The following is a 6,000-nucleotide window of genomic DNA, read 5'->3' as shown; positions in this document are numbered from 1 at the left end:
CCAACGAAAGAGTTAAAGGGCGCCGGGGCATGGGGGACCGGAGGCCCAGGGCCCCAACTGGGCCCCAGCCATGGAGGCTGCGTGGGGAACCCGACGGGCCCTCCGACCCGAGGCCCGCGGACACCATGGCAAGCAGGGGAGGCCTGCACGGGACCGAGAGACCCCAGTCCCGGGCCCTTGGTGGAGCGCCAGCCGGGGGACGGGGCCCGGAGCACCTGACCCGGGGCCCTGCAGGGCCCCTGGACCCAGCCGGGGCTCCCAGGCCAGGAGGCGCAGAGGAAGTCTCCCCGGGCTTGCCGGACACCGTCCCGGGCACCCTGCCAAGCGGCCAGGGGTGGGAAGGCCGCCCTCCCCGGGGCCCTCAAGGGCCTGGCCGGAGCTCCTGAACCCAGCCGAGCAAGAGGAGGCTCCCCAGCCACAACGGAACCCCATCCCGGGGCTTTGGCAGTGCCGCAGGCCGGGAGCGGGGCCCGGAGCCCCGACCCAGGGCCCGGCAGGGCCCCTGGACCCAGCTGGGGCTCCCAGGCCCGGAGGCGCAGAGGAAGCCTCCCTGGGCCAGCTGGACCCCGCCCCGGGCACCCAGCCACGCGGCAGGACCCAGGGCGGAGCCCGCAGGAACTCGTTCGGGCACCCTGCCACGTGACAGGACCGAGGACGGAGCCTGGGGTGGGGAGGCTGCCCTCCATGGGGCACCTGGACCCAGCCCAGCAGGGGGAGGCCTGCTGGGTCTCATCCGGGGCAGCCTGCCACGCGGCAGGCTCTGGGACAGACCCAGGGCTGAGGCGGCATCCTGGCCTATCCAGCTGCTGGCTGAGGACCGCTAGGCCGAGAGGGGTCCCAGAGTACCCTGTCCCTAGTAATCCGGAGGAAGGCTACCCCCCTTTCTGGTAACCCACACGCTCCGATTGACAGAGGGGACCCTAGGGGCAAATGCGCCCGGCCTCCTGGAGCCCTGGCTGGGATCCGGGAGGCAAATGGACCTTCATCGGGACTTCCAGGCCGACCCGACCACCTGGTCGCATCATTGGAAAGCATTGCACGCAACCAGATGGCTGAGGGGAAAGGTGCGACCAGATGGCCGGCACCTGAAAGGACTCCCGTCTGCCCGCCCCAAGCCGAGCCATAGCGATAGGGCTCCCGACTGCCCACCCACGCAGGACTCGGGTGGGGCTCTGCTTCCCAGGGGGCTCGTGGACCCTGGCTGGGCCTCAGGCACTTGGAGGACCACCGGAGCTCTCGGGCCAGGGGGAGGACTGCATGGAACCCGTGGAGCCCGTCCCGGGTACTTTGCCACGCTGCGGGCCAGAGGAGGGAGCCCCGGACGCCTGGGAGGATGTTGCCCGGGGATAGCTTATCTGGTCCCCGGCAAAGAACCACCAGCCCCGGAGGGGTGTTCCAGCATACCCTGCCCCTACTAATCCGGAGGAAGACTACCCACCTTTCTTGTAACCCACGCGCTCCGAGTGACAGAGGGGACCCTAGGCGCGGACGCGCCCAACCTCCTGGATCCCTGACTGGGATCCGGGAGGCAAATGGACCCTCATCGGGACTTCCAGGCCGGCCCGGCCATCTGGTCGCCCCATTGCAAAGCATTGCGCGTGACTAGATGGCCGGCACCTGAAAGGACTCCCGTCTGCCCGCCCTGAGCTGAGCCATAGCGGTAGGGCTCCCGCCTGCCCACCCACGCAGGGATCGGGGGGCTCTGCTTCCCGGGGGGCTCGGGGACCCCGGCTGGGCCTCAGGCATGGGGAGGACCACCGGAGCTCTCGGGCCCGGGCGCCCAGGGGAGGACTGCCCGGGACCACCAGAGCCCGTCCCAGGCACTTTGTCATGCCGCAGGCCGCAGGAGGGAGCCCCAGACGCCTGGGAGGATGTTGCCCGGGCATAGCCCATCTGGTCCCTGGCAAAGAACCGCCAGCCCCGAAGGGGTGTTCCGGCATACCCTGGCCCTACTAATCCGGAGGAAGGCTACCCACCTTTCTTGTAACCCGCACGCTCTGAGTGACGGAGGCGACCCAATGCGCGGACGCGCCCGACCTCATGGAGCCCTGACTGGGATCCGGGAGGCATATGGACCCTCATCGGGACTTCCAGGCCGGCCCGGCCATCTGGTCGCCCTATTGGAAAGCATTGCGCAAGACCAGATGGCCGAGGGGAGAGGTGCGACCAGATGGCCGGGACCAAAAGGACTCCCTTCTGTCCAACCCCGAGCCTTCGCGCTGGGGTTCCCGCCTGCCCACGCAGGGCTCATGGGCTCCGCTACCTGGGGGCTCGGGGACCCCGGCTGGGACTCAAGCCCGGGAAAGGACCACCGGAGCTCTCGGGGCCCAGACGCCCGGGGGATATCTGCTCGGGAACCATGGAGCCCTTCCCGGGTACTTTGCCATGCCGCAGGCCAGAGGAGGGAGCCCCGGACACCTAGGGAGGTGTTGCCCGGGCATAGCCCATCTGGTTCCCGCCTGAAAACGGCCATCCCCGGGAGGGGTTTCCCGGCATACCCTGCCCCTGGTAATCCAGAGGAAGGCTACCCCCCTTTCTTGTAACCCGGGTGCACCACGAGGCTTAGGGGACCATAGGCGCGAATGTGCCCGACCGCCTGGAGCCCTGGCTGATATCCGGGAGGCAAATGAACCCTCATCGGCCCGGCCATCTGGTCGCCCCATTGGAAAGCAATGGAACCCCGAGCCTTCGCGCTAGGGTTCCTGCCTGCCCACGCAGGGCTCGGGGGTTGCAGGGCACGGGGTCTGCAGGGTTCGGGGAGCTACAGGGCTCAGGAGCTGTAGGGCTCCGGGGCTGCAGGGCTCCAGGGCTGCAGGGCTCCGGGGCTGCAGGGCTCCGGGGCTGCAGGGCTCCGGGGCTGCAGGGCTTCGGGGCTGCAGGGCTTCGGGGCTGCAGGGCTTCGGGGGGCTCGTAGACCCCACACTGGGCCTCAGGCATGGGAGGCCCGCAGGAGCTCCCGGGGCCTGGACGCTCGGGGGACCCATGGAGCCCGTCCCGGGCACTTTGCCTCGCCGCGGGCTGGAGGAGGGAGCACCGGACGCCCAGGGGAAGTGGTGTCCGGGCTTAGCCCATCTGGTGCCCGCCTGAGAACCACCATCCCCAGGAGGGGCGTCCCGGCATACCCTGTCCCTAGCAATCCGGAGGAAGGCTACCCCCCTTTCTGGTAAACCGTGCGCACCGAGTGACAGAGGGGACCCTAGGCCCAGACGCACCTGACCTCCTGGAGCGCTGCCTGGGATCGGGGAGGCGAATGAGCCCCCATCGGGACTTCCAGGGCAGCCCGGCCATCTGGTCACCCCATTGGAAAGCATTGCGTGCGACCAGATGGTCGAGGGAAAGGCACGACCAGATGGCCGGGACCGAAAGGACTCCCAGCTGCCCGCACCGAGCCTTCGCGGTAGGGCTCCCTCCTGCCCTTGCAGGGCTCCGGGACTCTGCACCAGGGACCCTTGTCCCGGGCGGATGGACCCTTGGCAGGCCGCAGGATGTGGGCTCCCAGGCCCTGACCGAAACTCAGGAGGCCTGGGGCCGGTCCCTGCTTCTCAACGCAGCCAGGCCGGGGAGATCGGGGAGCCTGCCCAAGCACGAGGGACCCCAGTCCCGGGCACACGGTCCCTCAGGTTGTGCGCTGGTTTTCCACAATTTCTTTCAAAATTGTGCGTAGTGGCGCTACGCAAAGTCCGCCCAGCCCTACTCACAACCCTTACATGATTGTACATACCCACGATCTTGTACATAAATGGGGGGAGAGGCATACATTTATTCGGCGATTCCGCAAGCCCACTATTTGACAAATTGGTAGATCAGGGTTAAACACAGTCTCCTGGTTGCATAGTTTCCTTAGTGTAGTAAACCACATGCTGGGTGGCAGAGACTGTGATGGAGAGGCCAAGGCACTGTAGTCCCAGGATAATGACCTGTATAGAGGCCCTCTTGAGAAGTAACTTAAGGTGTTTCTTTCCAGCATATTTATGTAAAGTGGTAAAGCCGGGATTAGATGTAATGTCTATTGGTGGTGTGCGCACAAACCAGTGAATTGCCCACCTTGTTGGGGATTGTGGCAAAGTTTTACAGCATTCGCTAGCTGTATTGAGCTTATTTCTAAGCACCTCCCCACCAATATTTACATGTAATCGAAAATGTCAGAAGTAGATTGAGACCTTTTCTTTTAGCCATGGCGCGGTAAGTGCTTGTTGTAGGGGACTACCGTCCCCATAGCCAGTCCATTACACTACTAACTAGAGTAATTGGTGTTCAGTAATGTGTACCTGAACGCCAGTGGTGAGAATACCTACCAGCTCTTCTGTCTGTGTTTGTGTTGTGAGACCCTCACCCCAGCAAGGATGTTTGGTCTGTGTGTGAAGGTGCATTTATGTACTTGGTTCCTGTGGGGTGGAGAGCCCATTTCAGGTGTCTCCTTTGCTTTTAGATAGCCCCTTAAGTTGTGTGGTTCTGCATAACGTTAGTGATACTCTGCGTTCTCTCCTCTGGCTGCATGCCCCCCCCAAGCTGCTTTTAGAGTCACTCCTTGCTTTGAAATTCTTTGTAAATTGGACGACCCTTGTAGGGAAGATTATAATCTCTCTGACACCACTTAGTACGTAATGTCCCATACCTTGCCCCACAAAAAACCCAAGCTGACTCTGCATGCTTTACTATTGTAATACTTCCTTGAAATGTTCCTCATTTTGCCCACCTTGCTAAAGAACACTACATCACAAGTGCATTAACCATCCACAAACCAGCTACCGCTCCTATCACTCGTTAACTATATGCTTGTCTTTGACCATGTACAGTGCTCCGTTGCCTTTTGGCTGGGTTTGTGCTATAGCAATACCATATGCATACATACATTCATCCATATTGGAATAACTGGTGTGCCCATTGTACAGCTTCACTATTCACTCATATACCTGCCCGGCCCTGTGTTGGGAAGCCGTGCTGCCTTCTATTCACTGGTGCCTGCCATGGAAGGGGTGACCACCCATCGTACAAGGCATTGCTTCACTCCTTACCCTTCCGAGGCAGTGGTCACTAATTGCACATCGTCATCCAATCTGCTTCATTTTAACTTGCTCACGGGACAAAATCCAAAGTCTAGAACCAGAGATATTGAATTTCAAATGTATTTTAAGTAAAATAGCACCATAAAGCACCAACTGTGGATATCTGGTGGCAATAGACCAGGATAAAGTCACAAGTTCAGGTTGACCGTGATGCAGCATGGGCCGGCTACAGGGACCCACTTAGATCCACTGAACCAAAGTACCTTAAATCCTAGGATGCGAAGCATTGAGTGGATCCACGTCGAAGATGTGTTGCGCACCCGAGGCAATACGACGATTCTGAGATCCAAAGAGGTTGCAGTGTGGGGTCCTCTTGCATTCACGTTGAGAATTCTGTCAAACAGGACTTGCGATTCGATGACCGATGTCATCCTTCCATCCATCCATCTCTCTCTCCCCTTCTCTCCTCCCTCTCCAGTCGTTTTCTTTCTACCACCTCCTCCTCCCTCTTTCTCTCTCTCTGTCCTTCTCTCCTCCCTCTCTGGTCATTTTCTTTCTACCTCTCCCGCTTCCCTTTCTCTATTTTTATCCATTCATCTCTATTCCCTTCTCCGGTCCCTCTCTGATGGCTTTCTCTCTACCTCTCTTCTCTTCCCTCTCTTTCTCGCCCTCTCTTTCCACCATCTCTCTCTCTGATCGCTTTCTCTCTAGCTCCCCCTCCTCCTTCTTTCCCTTTCCATCCGTCCATATCTCTCCCCTTCTCTCCTACCCCTCTGATTGTTTTCTCTCTACCGCCCTCTCTTTCTCTCTTTCTCTACCATCTCTCCCACTCCACTCCCCCTCAGTCCTCCCCTCCCTCCTTCTCTATTTCCATCCATCTCCCCTTCTCGCCTTCCTCTCTTTCTCCCCCTCCCTTTCTCCAAACCTCCCTCCCTCTCTCTTTCCATCCATCTGTCTCCTTCCCCTTGTCTCCTCCATCTCGCAGCGCTTTCTC

The sequence above is a fragment of the Triturus cristatus genome, chromosome 4_1, assembly GCF_964204655.1.
Source record: "Triturus cristatus chromosome 4_1, aTriCri1.1, whole genome shotgun sequence".
Taxonomy (NCBI): domain Eukaryota; kingdom Metazoa; phylum Chordata; class Amphibia; order Caudata; family Salamandridae; genus Triturus; species Triturus cristatus.
The sequence above is the reverse complement of the archived record's forward strand: the minus strand, read 5'-3'. Positions refer to the sequence as shown.